Source organism: Somniosus microcephalus, chromosome 1 (assembly GCF_052327205.1).
Source record: "Somniosus microcephalus isolate GS21.2 chromosome 1, FLI_Smic_1.0, whole genome shotgun sequence".
NCBI classification, from domain to species: domain Eukaryota; kingdom Metazoa; phylum Chordata; class Chondrichthyes; order Squaliformes; family Somniosidae; genus Somniosus; species Somniosus microcephalus.
In genome coordinates this window covers 185,670,985-185,691,911 of record NC_140987.1, presented here as the reverse complement: position 1 = coordinate 185,691,911, position 20,927 = coordinate 185,670,985, and the positions used below count along the sequence as shown (strand labels likewise).

General features: G+C 46.0%; 1 pseudogene; it reads left to right on the top strand.

The window, feature by feature from the left end:
- Window positions 1-20,927, top strand: part of LOC147124502 (uncharacterized) — a 453,926-nt pseudogene that overhangs the window by 195,010 nt on the left and 237,989 nt on the right.

Here is a 20,927-nt window from a genome sequence, read left to right as displayed (position 1 = left end):
AATCAAGAAGGTATTACTTAGACTTCTCTGAACATGAGAAAGCTGTGCTTATCCCAGAGGCTATTGGGGAAATATGTCAACTGCTGGCTGATGACCTGCAGCCTATTTCCAGCAGGAGAACTATCTGTCAAGGTCACCACTGCCTTAAACATCTTTGCATCTGGGTACTTCAAGGCAATATCAGATGACCTGTGTCACATTAGCCAGTCAGCATCTCACTGCTGCCTCAAGAAAGGCACACAATGCTCGCTTCATGAGCTCTGTACAATTAATTTTCTTCCCATTAAAAATAGAAAAGCAAGGAGGAATAGGCTGGCTGGCTGCAGGCAGCAATTGATGGAACTCGTGCCACTCAAAACCCAATATGAAAACCCATCTATTTTATGATCAAAAAGGACTTCCATTCTATTGATGTGCAGTTAGTGTGCAATGTTAATCACCTGATCCTGCAAGTTAATACCAATACCCAGGGAGCTGCCACGACTCTTTGATCATGCAACAATCCACCATTCCAGCCCTCATGACTCAATGCCATGTATCAGGCTGGTTCATTGATGATCAAGGCTATTCCTGCTACTCATGGCTGATAACTCTAGTGAGGCTTCCACAGACACCTGTGGAGAACTGATAAAATGAAGCTATGTGACCACAAGAAGTGGCATAGAGCAGACCGGATGTGTTCCAAAATTTTGTTTTAGGTACCTAGATAAATTTGGTGGAGCACTGTAGTAAAACCCAGCCAGAGTCTCCAGGATCATTGTGGCATGTTGCATGCTTCATAATATTGCCATGAAGAAAGGCTTCCTGCCTTTGGAACCTAAAGGTGATTGTGACACTGACGATGAGAGAGAGACAACACCTGCAGCCCACAACATGAGGCAGTTCCGCAGGAATGAGAGGAAGTGAAACAGGAGAGTCAGCTGCCAGAGCAAGGAGAGGACAATTGATAGCCCAGTGCTTTCAAAAAATGATGGTTGACTCATCAAAATAAAGTCACTTCACACTGGCCTGTTCTCCCCCAACACCCTCACAAAGTCCATGATTGTCCAAGACTTTTGCCAAGTTCCTTCACAAGAAAGAAGTCTCCATTTCCTCAGCCATCATCCCACTGCCAAAAGTTGAACATGTACACAAAAATGAACTCAAAACTCTATGTGATCAAGCCATGTTTACTTTAAACAACAATATTCACAAGGAAGTGCCACAAACAATCCATTCTCCCCATCTACAACTACTTCTTAGCACTTGGTAGCAGCTACCCCAAGGCAAGAAGGCAAGAGTCAACTCAGGTCTCCAAGGCTGAAAAAGGGGAACCATCCCAATCATTTGCACTCAACCTCATCTCATTCAGGAAGCACCTCGCAGGACTAGATTAGCAGCTAAAATAAATAAAGTGTGATTGTGTAAAATGGGTGATAGCGAATCGGCAGTCCATTTTACATCTCTCCTGATTTTTATTTCCATTGAAGTTAAAATACAACAGCAATGAAATGAATGATTAGTCAACTATTTGGTAGAGTTTATTGTGGGAGGAATGTTGAAAGGGTACTAGGAGAATTCCCTGCTCCTCTTTGTATTTTTTCCTGGGATGCTTAACATTAGTCAACAAAGTACTCACTGGTGAGTGTTCAGAACCACCCAAGTCCATATGTGTCTTTAAATGTCACTTTTGTTGATCTTATAAGGCCTGGCAATTGTTCTTTAAGGTTGAATGAAAAATGTGCAGCCATTACATTTTACTCTTTAACTTCACTTGTTTATTCACTTGAAGTATCAGTTTGACCACTGTCTGGGATCATCATTACATCGTGCTGTGAACCTCTTTCTAATAGGTCTTTATTTTTGCAACAAAAACAAAAAGTGTTGGAATCACACAGCAGGTCATCTCATGAAGGGCTGTATGCCTGAAATGTTAACTTATTTGTTCCCTCCTCAATTGCTGAGTGACATGCTGCGTTTTTCAAGCATTTTCTAGTTTTATTTCAGATTTCTAGTATAGGTAGTTTTCTGCTTTTTATTTGTCTTTTTGTTATATTTTCAGCTCTCTTTGTTTTATCAAGCTATCTAGAACTGAGTAAATATTTATGCCTCTTGTCAACATTTTTTGCATTTTGAATTACAGTAAATTGCTTATCCTTTTATTTTTAATTCCATGTGTTGTAGTGTGTCCTGGAATCAAAACTCTGCAAGCTGTACAGACATTTGAATGCAACCAAACATACACTGAAATAACAACAGAAAATGCTGGAAAAACTCAGCAGGTCAGGCAACATCCGTGGAGAGAAATTTGAGTTGACGCTTCGGGTCGAACCCTTCAACAAAACTGGAAAGAAAAGAAACTAGATCGAAGGCAGGGCTGCGATCGGACAAACGAATAAAAGAAACAAAAGAAGTAAAAGAGATTAGAAGCTAGACGAGATGGTAATAGGCTGAGATTAGGTGTAAAGTGTACTGGCAGGGCAAAAGATAGCTGCCAGGTGTGAGAGAGAAACAAAAGGAAAGGGGGGGGGGGAAAAGGAGTGGAAAAATTACAAGAAAAAATGAAATGGGGGCCGAGCTTATGATCTGAAATTGTTGAACTCGATATTGAGTCCGGAAGGCTGCAGAGTGCCTAATCGGAAGATGAGGTGCTGTTCCTCGAGTTTACGTTGAGCTTCCGTGGAACAATACAAGAGGCCAAGGACGGTGAGGTCCGAGTGGGAATGGAGCGGTGAATTAAAGTGACAGGCGACCGGAAGCTCAGGGTCACCCTTACGGACTGAACGGAGGTGTTCCGCAAAGCGGTCACCCAATCTGCGTTTGGTCTCCCCAATGTAGAGGAGACCGCATTGTGAGCAGCAAATACAGTATACTAGATTGCGAGAAGTACAAGTAAATCGCTGTTTCAACTGGAAGGGATGTTTGGGGCCCTGGACAGTGGGAAGGGGGGAGGTATAGGGGCAGGTGTTACATCTCCTGCGCTTGCACGGGAAGGTGCCAGGCGAAGGGGAAGGGCTGTTTGGGGTGATAGAGGAGTGGACTAGGGTGTCTCGGAGGGAGCGGTCCCTGCAGAATGCTGAAAGGGGAGGGGAGGGGAAGATACGTTTGGTGGTGGGATCACTTTGGAGGTAGCGGAAATGCCGGAGGATGATCCGTTGAATGTGGAGGCTGGTGTCGTGAAAGGTGAGGACAAGGGGAACCCTATCGTGGTTCCGGGAGGGAGGGGCAGGGGTGAGGGCAGAAGGCATACACTGAGCCTTATTCTTGCACCAGGCCAAGAATCTCATGAGCAGGGTTGTCACATCTTTCCCGCTGTTGTCTATGCCAGGTTGATAAAACATGAGACCAGATGCAACCAATCACTGGAAGAGTGCTGCATAGATCTGTTGACCCTCACACTGATGGGGCTCGATTTTCATTGAGCCGTGGAGTCGGCTTGGAGGCGTGTGGGGGGTTAAAATCGCAATAACTGGCGGGCGGGACCCCCCCCTCGCCTGGTTCCTGTGGTATATGTAACCTGTTCCACCTTAAGAGAACTTAAGCCTGTTCCACCTTAAGAGATGTACTACTTTCTCTGGCTGCTGTATACGTAATACCGGTGGTGAACACACCGGTATATAAGCACTGTGTATTAATATTGTATTCAGTATAGTCCCTACCTCCAACCAGTAAAGACCTGTTGAATTTACTCTTGTAGTCTGTGTAGTAATTATCACTATAACACACAGACTTAACAGTGGCGACGAATCCGATTCTTACCTTGCGGCAGTTATTTCCACGGCGGCTTCGTCCACAGACAGGACGTCGAAGAGAGGTTTCCACCCTCATCACCCTACTGGAAGACACGTCGAGCGGCAGGCATCGAGAAACCGGAGTGCAGAAGACATCCTGACCTCAAACCCTCCATCAGCGACTGTCAGCTTTCTTCTTTTCTACCTCGGTGGTGGGTAAGCTGGGCAGCGATGCGACAGAAAGCCAACCGCGTTGGCTGTACAGACGGGGCTGGGAAGACGGAGGAATAAGGGCGGTGAGATCGATCGCGACCGGAGATAAGGGCCGGGCCGCTTTCGAGCGAGAGGCGCAGCGCGGGGACATCGATCGCGACCGGAGATAAGGGCCGCATTCGGGCTAAAAGGCGCAGCGTCTGGGGAAACTGAAGGCGCGAGAGCCGCGGTGAAGCGGAGACAGCGTCGGGGGACGGTTGAAGACCGCCAAGCGCGGGAAAACCGCCATTTTGTGGGCGGAGGACGACGACAAGAGCGGGAAGCCGCCACCTTGGATAACATAAAAATACAATAAATTGCAACGATGCCTAAACATGGGAACATTAATACCTTTGATAGTGACATCGAAGATTGGGCCATGTATGTAGAACGCATACAAAATTATTGTAAGGCAAATAAAATTCCTGATGCAGATAAAGCACTAACATTATTAAATTTAATGGGTGCGAAGACATACTGGCAATTGAAACACCTGTTATCACCAGATGAACCGGCGGATAAGACGTTCGATGAGATTGTTACTGTCCTGAAAAATCATCTAAACCCCACGCCGCTGATGCTAGCGGAACGATTTAAATTTTATGACAGAAGGCAGCTGCAGAATGAAAGCAATGCTGAATATTTGATGGAATTACGTAAGCTAGCAAAATATTGTCAGTTTGGAACGGGACTGACAGAGGCACTACGAGATAAATTTGTGTGTGGTTTATTTGAACAGGATACACAAAAGCGACTGCTTGAGGAGAATGAGCTGACGCTTGAGAAGGCGGTCACTATGGCAGCAGCACACGAAGCCGCAGCGAGAGGCACGGCAGCAACGCAGCTACGGTCACCGGAACTCGGTACAAACAAATTGGGTTTGAGTTCTGTCAAATGTTATCATTGTGGAAAGACAACGCACGATCAGAACCAGTGTTGGTTTAAAAACCAAGAATGCAGAACGTGTGGCAGACTTGGCCACATAGCTAAAGTATGCCGGTCAGGAAAGAAGACCAGCAACAAAAATTCACTGCAAGGAAAATACGCAAAGGTACACAAGGTGACAAAGAACAGTTTGACCGAACAGAAGTCAGATTCAGACGCTAGCAGTAATGAACTGGATAGCTTAAGAGTACACAACGTTGGTAAGGATACAGATCTCCAGACAACTTGGGTCACTCTTCAGATAGCAGGAGTCCAAGTAAAAATGGAATTGGACACTGGATCGGCATTGACGGTCATGAATAAGAAAGATTACAGAAGGTTATTCCAACATATTCCCCTACAGGATACGGAGATTATATTGAAAACATACACGGGGCAAAGAGTGTACCCCATCGGAAAAATAGAGGTAGAAGTGGTCCACAAGGGCGAAGAAAGCCAAGTAATGGACTTATATGTGCTACCTGAAGGAGGTCCACCACTACTAGGATGGGAGTGGATTAGGAAAATGAATATGGACTGGCACTCCTTGAAGGCACTAACGGTAGATTCCGGGGAAACAGATGTCAAACCTAAACGATTGTCCAGAATATTGGATGATGCTAAAGAGGTGTTCCAGCAGGGACTGGGAACACTGAGAGGAATTACGGCAAACATCAAGATTGATGAACATGCACAACCAAAATTTTTTAAAGCCAGACCGGTACCCTATGCAATACGACCTACTGTTGAAGCGGAACTGGAAGCACTAGAACGTTCAGGTGTACTGTCTAAGGTAGATTGGAGTGAGTGGGCTACGCCCATTATTCCCATTATGAAACGTCCTGCGAGCAACAAGCCAGGAGATCCAGGGAAGGTTCGCATCTGTGGAGACTTCAAAATCACCGTTAATCCGGTGCTTCACACGGTGCAGTATCCGCTTCCACGGATTGAGGATATTTTCGCTTCATTGTCTGGCGGGAAACACTTCACCAAGATAGACCTGGCACAGGCGTACTTGCAGATGGAGGTTGAGGAAGAGTCACGCCAATACCTCACGATCAACACGCATCGAGGGTTGTACCGGTACAATAGGCTGGTTTTTGGAGTGGCATCGGCTCCAGCAATTTGGCAGAGGGCCATGGAGCAGGTATTACAGGGAATTCCAGGCACACAATGTTACCTGGATGATATTCTGATCACAGGTGATGGTGATGAACAACATCTCGCAAACTTGGAACTGGTGTTCAACAGACTGAAAGAGTATGGACTTAGAGTAAATCGGCAGAAATGTGAGTTCTTCCAGAAGCGGATCTCGTACTGTGGCCATGTCATTGACCGGGAGGGGCTTCATAAGTCTCCTGACAAGATTGAGGCAGTTGTAAAGGCTCCCGCTCCGGAGAATGTCTCTCAGTTGAGGTCGTTTCTAGGATTAATTAACTATTACCATAAATTTCTGCCAAATCTATCCACGGTACTGCACCCATTAAACGCTCTTTTACAGAAAGGGGTACCATGGGAATGGGGCGAAAACTGTAAGAAGGCATTTCGCAAAAGCAAAGAATTGATCACCTCAGAGGAAGTGTTGGCTCACTTCAACCCGACACTGCCTGTTCGGTTGGCTTGTGATGCTTCTCCATATGGTATTGGGGCAGTACTCTCACACAAGTTACCAAATGGCACGGAAAGGCCAGTCGCGTTTGCATCCAGATCATTGACCTCCGCTGAACGCAACTATGCGCAGATCGATAGGGAGGCTCTTAGCCTTGTATGGGGAGTGAAGAAGTTTAATCATTACCTGCAGGGCCAAAAATTCACACTTCTGACAGACCATCAACTGTTGGTATCCATTTTTAACCCTAAGAAGGGTGTTTCGGTGATGACAGCGCAGCGTCTCCAGAGATGGTCTCTTTTCCTAGGGGCACATCAATATCAAATAGAATTCAAAGGTACGAAACAGCATGGCAATGCTGATGGGCTGTCGCGCCTGCCACTACCTGAAGAAGAAGACACGACGAAAGTTGACCCTGTTGAGTTATTTCATTCGACCATCATCGAGTGTTTACCAGTCACCAATGCAAGTATTGAAAGAGAAACCAGGAACGACCCGACACTGTCCAGAGTCTACGAGGTGACAGTGAAAGGATGGCCAACACGGGGTGATCCTCTGTTACCGGCATTTTTGGCAAGGCGAGACCAGCTGTCCGTCTGCCATGGTATCTTGATGTACGGGACAAGTTAAGGGAAAGAGTTTTAAACGAACTGCATGAAGGTCATCTGGGGGGAGTTAAAATGAAAAGTCTTGCTGGGGCTTATGTATGGTGGCCGGGTATTGACCAACAGATTGAGGAGTTAACGAAAAGCTGCGCTGGGTGCCAAAAAGTGCAAAATGCACCTCCGATAGCACCGCTACACCCATGGGAATGGCCTTCAGCCCCATGGCAACGCGTACACATTGACTTTGCTGGTCCATTCATGGACTCCATGTTCCTAATCGCGGCGGACGCACATTCCAAATGGCCAGAAGTCATCAAGATGAATACCACTACTTCAGAAAAGACAATTGCGGTGTTAAGAACAATATTCGCAAGGAACGGATTGCCAGAACAGATCTGTTCGGACAACGGACAACAGTTTGTATCGGAAGAATTCCGACAATTCTTAAAGAAGAATGGAGTAAAACAATACCTCTGCCCCATATCATCCGGCGACAAGCGGGTTGGCTGAAAGATTTGTCCAGACATTCAAAAAGGCAATTAAGGCCATGAACGATGATCAGATTCCGCTGCAACACAAGGTCGACAAGTTCCTGATGTCATATCGAAACGCCGATCATGCAATGACTAACCAAAGTCCTGCGATGTTTTGTAACAGGAGGTTGCAGTCCAAGTTGGACTTGTTAAAACCAAATGTGCGGAGGGAAGTGGAAAACAAACAGTTTCGGCATATTAACAACAAGACCACTCGAACTTTCGACGTAGGACAACCAGTGTTGGCAAGGGGCTATGGAAACGAAAAATGGCAGTCCGGAACAATTCGGGCCAGACAAGGACCTCTGATGTACACAGTAGATATTGGTCATAATGTGATAAGGCGTCATGTGGATCAACTGGTAGAGTCGAGAGCAAGGGTCAAACCCATGGTTGTGACAGACAACTGTGGAAGACGTTAATGAACCTGAGGCATCTACCTCGGCAGGGAATGTACTTGATGATGATGACACCCAATACATTGGAAACCAAATAGAGGAGGCACCTCAACAACAAGAATCAGAGACTACTGAGAGGCGTTATCCAAGCCGCATCAGAAAGCCTCCTGAGAGACTGAACCTTTGAACTGTTATACCTGAAGTTATATATGTATATATGTTATTATGTTATGTTAAATGGGGATATGACTGTTAAGATAAAAAGGGAGGATTGTGGTGTATGTAACCTGTTCCACCTTAAGAGAACTTAAGCCTGTTCCACCTTAAGAGATGTACTACTTTCTCTGGCTGCTGTATACGTAATACCGGTGGTGACCACACCGGTATATAAACACTGTGTATTAATATTGTATTCAGTATAGTCCCTACCTCCAACCAGTAAAGACCTGTTGAATTTACTCTTGTAGTCTGTGTAGTAATTATCACTATAACACACAGACTTAACAGTTCCCGACTCTGAGCAATTTTAACTCAGGCGTGTCTGATGGTCCCAACTCCGTCCCGCATCCAACAGGCGGGACTGGTCTTTAAAGCCCATAATAACCACTAAATGGCCTCTATAATCCTATTTTAACAGGCCCTTGCAAATTTAACCCTTTTCCCACGGAAAACACGCCTGGTGGGAAACACAAATGTGAAACCTGGCGGGAGCATTATTGGATTGCTGACTATCAACTGCAGGTCAACCATTAAAGAAGAGATTTGATCAGCCATCATTTGCAGGTGGCAGGACTTCGTGGTCTCAGGTCTGGGGCAACTTTTACAAGGCTTAACAACACCTGTGGAAGGTTGGTGCCTCACACCCATCTCCATTGTGACCTTCTGGGAAACCCCTCTCGCCACCTTCATTCAGTGCTTCCTCAACGGAGGCATATACCAGAAGCATGGGAGCCATTTATTTCCTTCACATCTGGGCATTAGAGGAGCTAGTGCACCAGCTGCAGCAGCAGCAGAACCAGGAACAACAGCAGCACCAACAACAGCAGCAGCAGCAGGAGCGCCAGGCTGCTGCTCACCCAACTGAGGCTGCACAGGCCAGAAGGGGCCAGCGCCTGGAAGCCCGTCGGTGCAGGAGATACCCCCAAACAGTGTCTACAGATGCAGGGTCACCTATCTCAACATGTCTGAGCAGCAGTGCCAAAGACGGCTCCGACTTTCGCGAGAGGTAGTGACTGACATCTGCGCAATGCTACAGCAAGACCTGCTGCCCAGAGGACCAGGTGGACAAGCATTACCAGTGGCCATCAAAGTCACCACCGCACTCAACTTTTTTGCCTCAGGCTCATTCCAGGGATCAGCAGCAGACATCAGCAGACATCTCCCAGGCGGCTGCACACACTTGCATCACGCAGGTAACCGATGCCCTCTTTGCCCTCGCACACAATCACATCCATTTCACCAAGGGTCGAGCAAGTGTCACGGCGCGAGCGGTTGGATTAGCTCATCTGGCAGGTTTTCCAAGGGTGCAGGGCGTCGATGACTGCACAAATGTGGCCCTTATGGCACCCCATCGCAATCCAGGTATTTTTGTCAACTGCAAGGGCTTCCAGTCCCTTAACGTTCAGCTAGTGTGTGACCACAAGAAGGAAATTTTGCATGTTTGTGCCATGTACCCTGGCAGTTGCCATGACTCCTTCATACTGCACCAGTCTAGTGTGCCTCCGCTATTCAGTCCGCCAGACCAACTTAACGGATGGCTACTTGGAGACAAGGACTATCCCCTGAGGACATGGCTGATGACGCCATTGAGGAGCCCATCCAACGAAGCTGAAGAGAGCTACAACTCCAGCCACATGTCCACCAGAGCCATAATCGAGCAAACCATCGGTTTGCTGAAGATGCGCTTCAGATGCCTGGATAGATCAGGTGGAGCCCTGCAGTACTCAGCAGCCAGGGTCTCCAGAATCATCGTGGTTTGCTGTGCACTTCACAACATGGCACAGCGTCATGGCTTGCAGATTCCTGAGGACCAAGTGGCTCCTCACATATCCTCCTCCGATGAGGAGGAGGAGGAGGAGGAGAAGGGCGAAAACGAACATCCTGCAGAGGCTCATCAACCAGCGGCAGCATTATGCAAGAACATTGCTGCCCGGGATGCAAGGAACGCATTCATCCTGGCCAGATTTGCTTAGCCTAGTCAACCAAACACTTTTGCCTTGCAGCTTCTTACCAGAGCATTGACAATGGCCAAGAACCAGAGGATTCCTAGTACTCCGACCACCATTCTGACAGTTGCAAGTATTCCTAAGGGCTCAATGTGGAAGTCCCAATAGCGGAATGACAGACGCCACAACTACAACATTTGCCATCAGAATTTTTATGTACAATTACGCCGTGATGGCATTTTTACACTAAACGCAAAATTCCACCCAAGTGACTACCCTTGTGACTACTTGTGCTTTATCTTCCTGTTATGCGTGCTCCTACGTAGTGCTTCCCCTGTGGCTTCAGCAGATGTGGAGGCCCCTTGCTCACTTTCCTGCTGTTCCTGTCTCGACACCTTTGGCGGGTGTCCTCTGGGGTTGCGAGCCTGTGGGGGCTCGTCAACAGTCTGCTGCTCCTGCAGCTGTGCAGGGGTTGAGACGTCTATCTCAGTTGGGTGTGGACTCCGGTGGGGCTCTGACCGAGGGCTCTGCAGTGGCATGGAAGTGTGAGCGCTTGGAGAGGAGCCCCCACTTTCTTGAGGTATGCCACCAACCTCCCTCTCATGGGTCAGGTCCCCCTCAGCGCCTGCAAGTGGCTGGAGAGCACCTTGCTGCACATCAGGGGGGGCCATGCGGACCCGTATCTGCAATGGCAGTCCTACTCAGAAGGACTTCCATGAAGGTCTGGTTTCTCTGTTCAATAGATGCCCATCGCTCCTCAAGAGATGTCATTCTATTCTGAACAATGACCATGTTTTCTGTACCCTGGCGACTAAGCTCCCCCATGGCCGTAGCCCTCCTCTCCTCTACCGTAGCCATCCTCTCCTGTATGGTAGCCAGCCTTACCATGGAGGTAGCAATCATTTCCACAGAGGTAGCCATCCTTTCTGTAGGGATGCGTTCATGCACCAATGACTCCACAAAGACTCTGCTCATGTTCACTATGGGCTCCTCCATTCGCTCCACACTCGCAGCGATCCTAGAGACAAAACCTGCCAGAGACTCCTGCATCTGTGCCTGGAGTTGCATCACCTCTGATCTTATGGATGGACCCAGAGGCAGAGGGTCAACATGCTGCTGAGCCGAGCTGGCAGAGTCCTGCGCCCTCCGACTAGGACTCTCCATTGCTGTCCCTGTCTCCACAATCTGCTGATGCTCACTTGTGAGCTGTGATACACCAGGTGACAACACTACTCTATGTCCCGAAGGTCCCACCGATGTGTGAGTGTCTGCACTGGTGCTGGGTGCGCTGAATTCTGGTGACACTGCACTGTCAGAGGTTGCAGCTTCCTCTGAGGAGTCTGGCTGCTCAGCCTCTTCTTCCTGGCTAGGGGGGATAGATGCTTGTGATGGTCCTGTGGTGGAGTAAAGGAAAGAGTCAGAGATGTGATGCAAAGGCTACATGCACATAGCTTTTTGCAGATGCACATAAGTCCATCTGTTACAGCTTCACAATCATTATCAGTGACTCATGCAATGTCAAAGAGAGAGATGGGAAACTTTTCTGTCACCAGCTTGCTGTGTTGCACCCGTCTGTCTGTCCCCCACGCATGAATCATCCTCAATGCCCATGATTTCCAGGACGGCCTCCTCCCAGGGGGTCAGGTGGGCTAATGAGGCTGTCCCTCCTCCTGTCCTGGCTCACTCTCTTTTGTTGTGAGCTCTCTTTTCCTGCAATGAGGGAGACAAGTGGAGGTTGAGTTGTGTTGTGTTCAAAGCATCAGAGTGATAGGGAGTGTGAGGGCTGCGTGGTGGAATAGTTATGTGAATGTGAGCATAGATAGAGAGGGAATGGGTAAGGGTGCATGGATGTCAGTGTCAAGTGGGGTGTGGAGGAAGAGATTGCAGGGAGGATGAGCAACCTGGCCACAGCACCGTGGTACAGGGGGCCATTCAAGTGGAGGGAGTAAAAAGAAATGTTGTAGTGGTAGGGGATAGTATCATTAGGGGGATAGATAGGGTTCTCTGCAGTCAAGAGCGGGAGTCCCGAAGGCTGTGTTGCCTGCCTGGTGCCAGGGTTAAGGACATCTCTTCTGGGCTGGAAAGAAACTTGCAGTGGGAGGGGGAGGATCCAGTTGTCGTGGTCCATGTTGGTACAAACGACGTAGATAGGACAAGGAAGACGGTTCTGTTAAAGGAGTATGAGCAGCTAGGGGTCAAATTAAAAAACAGAACCTCAAGAGTAATAATCTCTGGGTTATTACCTGAGCCACGAGCGAATTTGGCTAGGATAAATAAAATTAAAGAGTTAAATGCGTGGCTCAAAGACTGGTGTGGGAGAAATGGGTTTTGCTTCTTGGGACACTGGCACCAGTACTGGGACAGGAGGGAGCTGTTCTGTTGGGACGGACTCCACTTGGCCAGTGCTGGGACTAGAGTCCTGGCGAATCATATAACTAGGGCTGTAGAGAGGGCTTTAAACTAATTAGTGGGGGGGAGGTTTCTAGAGAGCAAATAATAGAAATGACAACAGAGAAGGTCATAGACTTAGGTAGCAGTGGGGGAATTAAAAAACAGAATGTGTCAGGAAGGGACAGAAGGTATGGAGTAAAAAGTAAAGTACTAAAAAGGGAAAAAACAGGAACTAAGTGTTACAAAACATATTTGAAAGTTCTTTATCTGAATGCACGTAGCATTCGTAACAAAATGAATGAGTTAACGGCACAAATAATGACATATGGGTATGATCTTGTGGCCATTACAGAAACATGGCTGCAGGGTGACCATGACTGGGAATTAAACATACCAGGTTATTTAACAATCAGGAAGGACAGGCAGGAAGGGAGAGGAGGTGGGGTGGCTATGTTAATAAAGGAAGGAATCACTATAATACAGAGAAATGATATTGGGTCAAAGGAGCAGGATAGTGAAACAGTTTGGGTGGAGGTAAGGAATAATAAGGGGAAAAAAACACTAGTGGGTGTAGTCTATAGGCCTCCGAACAGTTGCAACTCTGTTGGACGGAGTATTAATCAGGAAATAGTTGAGGCTTGTAATAAGGGAACAGCTATAATTATGGGGGATTTTAATTATCATATTAACTGGACAAATCAAATTGGGCAGAGCAGCCTTGAGGAAGAGTTCATTGAGTGTATTAGGGATGGGTTTCTTGAGCAGTATGTAACTGAACCGACCAGGGGGCAAGCAACCTTAGATTTGGTCCTGTGTAATGAGACAGGATTAATTAAAAATGTCCTAGTAAAGGATCCCCTTGGAATGAGTGACCATAACATGGTTGAGTTCCATATTCAATTAGAGGGTGAGAAGGTTGGATCTCAAACAAGCGTGCTGAGCTTGAATAAAGGAGACTATGAAGGTATGAGAGCGGAATTAATTAGAGTGGACTGGGAAAATAGATTAAAGGGTAAGACGGTACATGACCAGTGGTGTACATTTAAGGAGTTATTTTACAACTTCCAAAAAAAATATATTCCACTGAGGAAAAAAGGGTGTAAAAGAAAAGATAGCCATCCGTGGCTAAGTAAAGAAATTAAGGATAGTATCCGACTAAAAACAAGGGCATATAAGGTAGCCAAATCTAGTGGGAGGATGGAAGATTGGGAAGTCTTTAAAAGACAGCAAAAAATAACAAAAAGATTGATTAAGAAAGGGAAGATAGATTATGAAAGTAAATTAGCAAAAAATATAAAAACAGACAGTAAAAGTTTCTATAGTTATATAAAAAGAAAAAGGGTGGCTAAAGTAAATGTTGGTCCCTTAGAGGATGAGACCGGGAAATTAATGGTGGGAAACATGGAGATGGCAAAAACACTGAACAATTATTTTGTATCAGTCTTTACAGTAGAGGACACTAAGAATATCCCAACACTGGACAAACAGGGGGCTCTAGGGGGGGAGGAACTAAATACGATTAAAATCACTAAGGAAGTGGTACTTGGTAAAATAATGGGACTCAAGGCGGATAAATCCCCTGGACCTGATGGCTTGCATCCCAGGGTCTTGAGGGAAGTAGCGGTAGGGATTGTGGATGCATTGGTAATAATTTTCCAAAACTCACTGGACTCAGCAAAGGTCCCAGCAGATTGGAAAACTGCTAATGTAACACCCTTATTTAAAAAGGGTAGTAGGCAGAAGGCTGGAAACTATAGACCTGTTAGCCTAACATCTGTGGTTGGTAAAATGTTAGAGTCCATTATTAAGGAGACAGTAACGGGACATTTGGATAAACATAATTTAATAGGGCAAACTCAGCATGGTTTCATGAAGGGGAAGTCATGTTTAACAAATTTGCTTGAGTTTTTTGAGGAAGTAACATACAGGGTGGATAAAGGGGAACCAGTGGATGTAGTGTATTTAGACTTCCAAAAGGCATTTGACAAGGTGCCACACAAAAGATTATTGCTCAAGATAAAAAATCACGGGATTGGGGGTAATATTCTGGCGTGGGTGGAGGATTGGCTCTCTAACAGAAAGCAGAGAGTTGGGATAAATGGTTCGTTCTCAGATTGGCAACCAGTAACTAGTGGTGTTCCGCAGGGGTCAGTGCTGGGTCCCCAACTCTTTACAATCTATATTAACGATTTGGAGGAGGGGACCGAGTGTAACATATCAAAGTTTGCAGATGATACAAAGATGGGAGGGAAAGTAGTGAGTGAGGAGGACATAAAAAACCTGCAAAGGGACATAGACAGGCTAAGTAAGTGGGCAGAGATTTGGCAGATGGAATACAATACTGGAAAGTGTGAGGTTATGCACTTTGGCAGGAAAAATCATAGAGCAAGTTATTATCTTAATGGCAAGAAACTGGAAAGTACTGTAGTACAAAGGGATCTGGGGGTCCTGGTGCACGAAACTCAAAAAGTTAGTATGCAGGTGCAGCAAGTGATTAAGAAGGCCAATGGAATGTTGGCTTTTATTGCTAGGGGGTTGGAATATAAAAACAGGGAGGTATTGCTGCAGTTGTACAAGGTATTGGTGAGGCCGCACCTGGAATACTGCATACAGTTTTGGTGTCCATACTTAAGAAAAGACATACTTGCTCTCGAGTCAGTACAAAGAAGGTTCACTCGGTTAATCCCGGGGATGAGGGGGTGGTCATATGAGGAGAGGTTGAGTAGATTGGGACTCTACTCATTGGAGTTCAGAAGAATGAGAGGCGATCTTATTGAAACATATAAGATTGTGAAGGGGCTTGATCGGGTGGATGCGGTGAGGATGTTCCCAATGATGGGTGAAACTAGAACTAGGGGGCATAATCTTAAAATAAGGGGCTGCTCATTCAAAACTGAGATGAGGAGAAACTTCTTCACTCAGAGGGTGGTAGGTTTGTGGAATTTGCTGCCCCAGAAAGCTGTGGAAGCTACATCATTAAATAAATTTAAAACAGAAATAGATAGTTTCCTAGAAGTAAAGGGAATAAAGGGTTACGGGGAGCGGGCAGGAAATTGGACATGAGTCTGGGTTCGGAATGGTCATGGCCCTGTGGGTAGTGGAGCGGGCCCAGGGGCCGTGTAGCCTTGTTCTGCTCCTACTGTGTTCTAATTCTGTTAGATTTCAGGAGATGGTTTTATTCCTGTTCCTGGCTGGGGTGGAGATCGCCTTTACAGAAGGTAAGTACTGTAGAAAATATAGGGACAGAGTGATCTCCTGGAAGAATTTCGATCGCCTAGATGGGTCGGAGAGGAATTTCCCAGATTTTTTTCTCCCAAATTGGCCATTGGGTCTTTATCTGGTTTTTCGCCTCTCCCGGGAGATCACATGGGTTCGGGTGGATGCAGAGTGATAGAAGATTTGAGGTTAGGATCAGATCAGCCATGATCTTATTGAATGGTGGAGCAGGCTCGAGGGGCCGATTGGCCTACTCCTGCTCCTATTTCTTATGTTCTTATGTTCTTATGTTCTGAGTGCTGGTGAGGAAAGGCAATGGGAGTCAGATTGAGGGTGATGGGAAATTCATACTCACTTTTCCAGTGCGCTGAAGGTCATGAAATCTTTTCCTGCACTGTATCCAGGTTCTGCGGGTGACTCCCAAGGAGTTGACCTCCTCAGCCATTTGCATCCACACTGCCTTGGTCTGAGTGGGAGGCCTCTTCCTCCCTGATGAAGGGAACAGCACCTCCCTGTTGGCCCTAGCCCCATCCACTAATGCCTGCAGTGCCGCCTCGTCAAAGCGAAGAGCTGATCTTGCCCTCATGCTTGTCATCTTTCCTGCAGGTCCCTCTGACACCAAATGGAGAAAGCTTGGAAGCCTGCAGAAGAAGCAAGGGTTGCTGTGGACCTTAAATACAGCAGCAATGATGACGTCATCGGAGGGGACTTTCAGTCAAGAAAAATCCCTTTGCAAAGGCTTCCCACATGTTGGAAATCAATTGGCCAATTGAGTTAAAATTGCATCAATCTCCCACATCCATTTAGATTTGTGTGGGAAACACGAAATTTGGATAACACGACAACAGCCCGTATCTGAGTTAAAATCCAGCCCAAATTGTGTCTTCTGCCCCTTGGTTGAGTGTGTTTGTTCAGTTTGTCACCTTTTCTGTATTATAATTACAGGAGTCTATTCTAGCCCTTTAAGCATTGCAGACAATGATAAATGATTTAGAATACCATATTATTCTGAAATAGGATTTGGGTCAATCATTGACAATGGCCCAGAAATTCAGGTCGGGGGCTACCCGCGGGTGTAAGCCCCCGACCTACACTTACCTAGCGCGCCGGCAGTTGAGCTCTGGGCCTGCGTAGAATTCCTCTCCGGTGCCTGGCCCAGAGGCCGGCGCGCTGTGCTGGCGTGTCCCAGGGGCGTAGTTAGTGCGATGCGTCCCCTGGGATCACGTGAGCCACGGGCAGCCAATCGGAGGAGGGAAAAGCCCATTCATAAGATTGACAGAAAGACCTGTCAAAACGTATGAATGCTGAGGGCCCAAAACAGTAGTTAACCTTCAAATAATTTTTTTTTTAAATCACACTTTTTAAATAAACTATAAATTACATTAAATAACTATTTTAAACAATAATTTAAATTTTTGAAAAAAATAATTTTATAAAAAACGGGGCTAAAAATAAACTTACCTTGCTTTAAAGTATTTAAAAATAATAAACCTGTGGAAAAAATGCTTTAATTTTAATTAATTGACCACTTACCTTTTAAAATGCAGTCCTTACGCCTGGTTTTTACATTTCTAAAATCTAAAGACTTACCCTCACGGAAAAACCTGTAAAAAAAAACTTAAGTTCAAAGCGCACGTGCAGACTCCCGCGCGCACACGTTCGACCTCTGAACCCCTTTGTTCAGAGGATCGGAAGTGCCGGTTTCCCGTGCATGCGTAGTGCATGCAAGAAACCGGCACTTCCATCGGGTCCACGCGTGAGTACCCCATGGGTACTCACGCGTTGGGACCCGAATTTCTGGGCCAATATTAATGTATTTTCACCCAGACCTCTTTGTAAGCAGCATTCTGCTGCCATTTGAGTACAACAAGGTCCTGTTCATGGAAATAAATTTCTTTCTGTAATTGAATTAAAACCAAAGTTACTGTGGAAATAACAAAAATAAGGTAGTGGGGCGGGGGGAGGGAAATCTTTTGTTTTTGCTGAATTGTAACGTTGAGGGAGGTCAGAGTTGAGGAATAAAATCTTTTCTCAATTTCTGTTACTGGTGCCATCATCAAACTCTTCCAAGTGTGGTACAGCATAGATTAAATACATTACAAGCTCCCTCTACAATGTGCCTTAAAGAAAGAATAAACTAGAATTTATATGGTGCCTTATCAAGTCCTCTGGATGTCCAAAAGCACTTTACAACTAATGAATTACTTTTGAAGTTCAGTCACTGTTGCTATATATTTCATGGGGAAGTATATTTTATTCAAAGTACTCCCCCCATATCTTTCTAAGGCTTATAATATGCAACACTGTTTCTTAAAAATAGACAAAGTTCCTGCTGGAGAGTCACCATTTCAGATTTGATTCCTTCCAGGCCGCTCTTGTGGTTTTACTGGTGGGAAAGAGCTGTCTCCATCCAGGGACAACTCCATTCATTTTAATAAAGGTTGGAATGCCCAGTCAAAATAAAGCCAACTTGAAGCCACCCAACCACAGGAAAATATATTACTGACTAAAAATGCTGCCTACTTTGCTGTTATTGAGTTTTGCCTGGGCACAACTCCAGATGAGCTACCAATCCCATTCAAAAGTTGCAAACTCTCCCCATTAAACTAAAGGGACGCACTCTGGGATGCAAAGGCTCTTTCTCATCAGTGTTGTCACCATAGGTCTCCATTAGAGCAGAACATTTGATAATTTAATAAAAAGCAGCAGAGTACGGAGAAGATGTCTACTTCCACTGCTGTTTTATCGCCCATTTCTGCCTCTGCCTCAGCCCATCGGCTACTGAAACCCTCATCCATGTCATCGTTACCTCCAGACTTGACTATTCCAATGATCTCTTGGCCATTTGGACATTAGGCTTTGCCATCAGAGATATACAGGCCCAGCTCTAATTCAGAATATTTTCAGGCTCTAGTAGAACTGTATGACTCTGACAAAAAGAAGGCCCAGTAGAAGGAATGAAGAGCCTGAGGAAAGATATGTGCCATCCAAGGGGCCAGCAAAGCAGCCACTTTATGTCAGTCTGTGAACATGTAGCATGGATAAACGTTGTGTTGCCAGCGTGCTTGATGTTTGTTGCTTGCCACATTCAGTGGACAACAAGACAAATGAATTAGCATGGCAATAATGCAGAGTGCTATGTTTAACTATGGACAGTAGATGAAAGTAGATGAAAATTTTCCAGAATGCTGTGCATTCTCCCTTTTGTAATGTTCCACCAAGTTATAGTGCAGTGTTGTTAGGATTCATTGTAACAAGGTTGTAACATTAATCAAAATGTGAGCCTTGACCATCTTTCAGAGGCCAACAAATTTCTTCTTCACTTGCACTCAGGTTTGGTGCATAGGTTAGACAGCATTGACTCTTTCACTCACCTTCATCCAGCACTGATCTTCCCTAGTGGATGTCTCTCAGCTCCATAAAGGACTACCCTTCCAAAGATGCATCCTGAGATGGAACTGTTCTACTTGCTGACTTGTTCCAGCAATTAATTCCCTTCAGCAGCAGGAATGCTTGAAGGGTGACCAGCAGCCTTTTTAGAGCTGCTTGCACCAGATAACCCACCCCTTGATCCTGGTCTGCTCTTAGTGCATCATGTGCTGTGTTCTGAGATCACCATGATATCACGTAAATGGGCTGTACTCCTACGATAGCAAGACGTCAGCTCTCAGAACTGAGGGCACGCACAGCTCCCAAAGAGCATCAATCCCACCACCACTGAGCTGGTACCACATTATTGTCATCAATCCATATAAAAGTTTTGAGAGTTCCTCACACTCCAGACATTGCATTTTAGATGTCACACTTTGTTTGAAAAACTAATAGGTCACAAGTGAATACTCTTTTTTTTTTAAGTATACAAAAAATGTTAGAAATAAAATAATTTTGTGCTTTTTTTTGTTGGCTGGAGATAAAATGTCCTCTCCCCAAAGAGAGAAGCCACAGAGCTGTCAATTTGGAGAAATTTCCAACATCAAACCATTTACCCACAGGAACTACCTGAGTATTCACCTTAATTGGATAGGACAGGTTAACATTATAAATATGCTCCAGGCTCCAGACTACCCATGGGCATTGCCACAGGAGGTATTTTAACATGAAGCAGGAGGAGGAAAAATGCATTTGATAGGTTCTGAACCTCTGATAAAACATTAATGCTTTTGATCCTTCCCCACAGCAACACTAATTACAGTTTACCTCATTTCCTGTCTGTGCCAAGACACTGGGCTGGATTTTTATTGAGGAGGCGGGTAGGAGGCGGGACTACAACTTTCGGTGTTGTAGTCCCGCCTCCATCGAGTTCTAGTCAACCCACGCGATTTTGACTTGATTGACCTTGTTGAGCCCACCCAGCGGACTCAGCAGGCCAATTAAGGGCCACCCGGCAACAGGTGATGTCACAGATTGACATTTCATCTGTCAAGACCTTTTGACAGATGAAATATCAGCGTTTGATAGCTGTTTGAAGCTGTCAAACACTGACAATCTGTACTCTAAGTTAATTCCTTCCTCTCAGGATGATTTAGAGATCTCCCCGGAACAGAAAGCTGAATGCTGCAATTTTTGACAGATCGCGGCCATTCTGCCTTCTGTGCCGGTGAGATGAGGGACTCCCGAGACCTGACGGGAAGAAGGCTGTAAAGGTAAGTAAAACTTCTTTAAACACTTTAAACACACCAAACACACTTACCTCTGCACTCATGCACCCATCACTCACCTGAACACCGGACATCTCGACCCCTCCAAGCCCTTCAGCCCGACGGCCCGCCTCGCTAACTTGGCGTGGCTTGGAGCCATCGGGAATCCCACACTTCAACAATAAAAATAGGGATTAGGCTAAAAACTGCCTGTTAACTACCTGTTAACAGGCAGTTAATTGGCACTAATCCCCTTCCCGCCTTGGGGAGGCGGATCCCAGTGTGGCTCGGGTAGCCGCCTCCTTTGAAACGGACATGGAGGCGGGTTGGGGGAGGGATGGGTTCGTGCTCCCGGATTTCGGGATTTCAACCCCCCACATGCCTCCAATCCCACCTCTACGGCTCAATGAAAATCCTGCTCACTACCTTTGTCCTACATGTTTGGAAATTACCATTTTCTTCACCATTTTCTGCCAGGATTTGATGG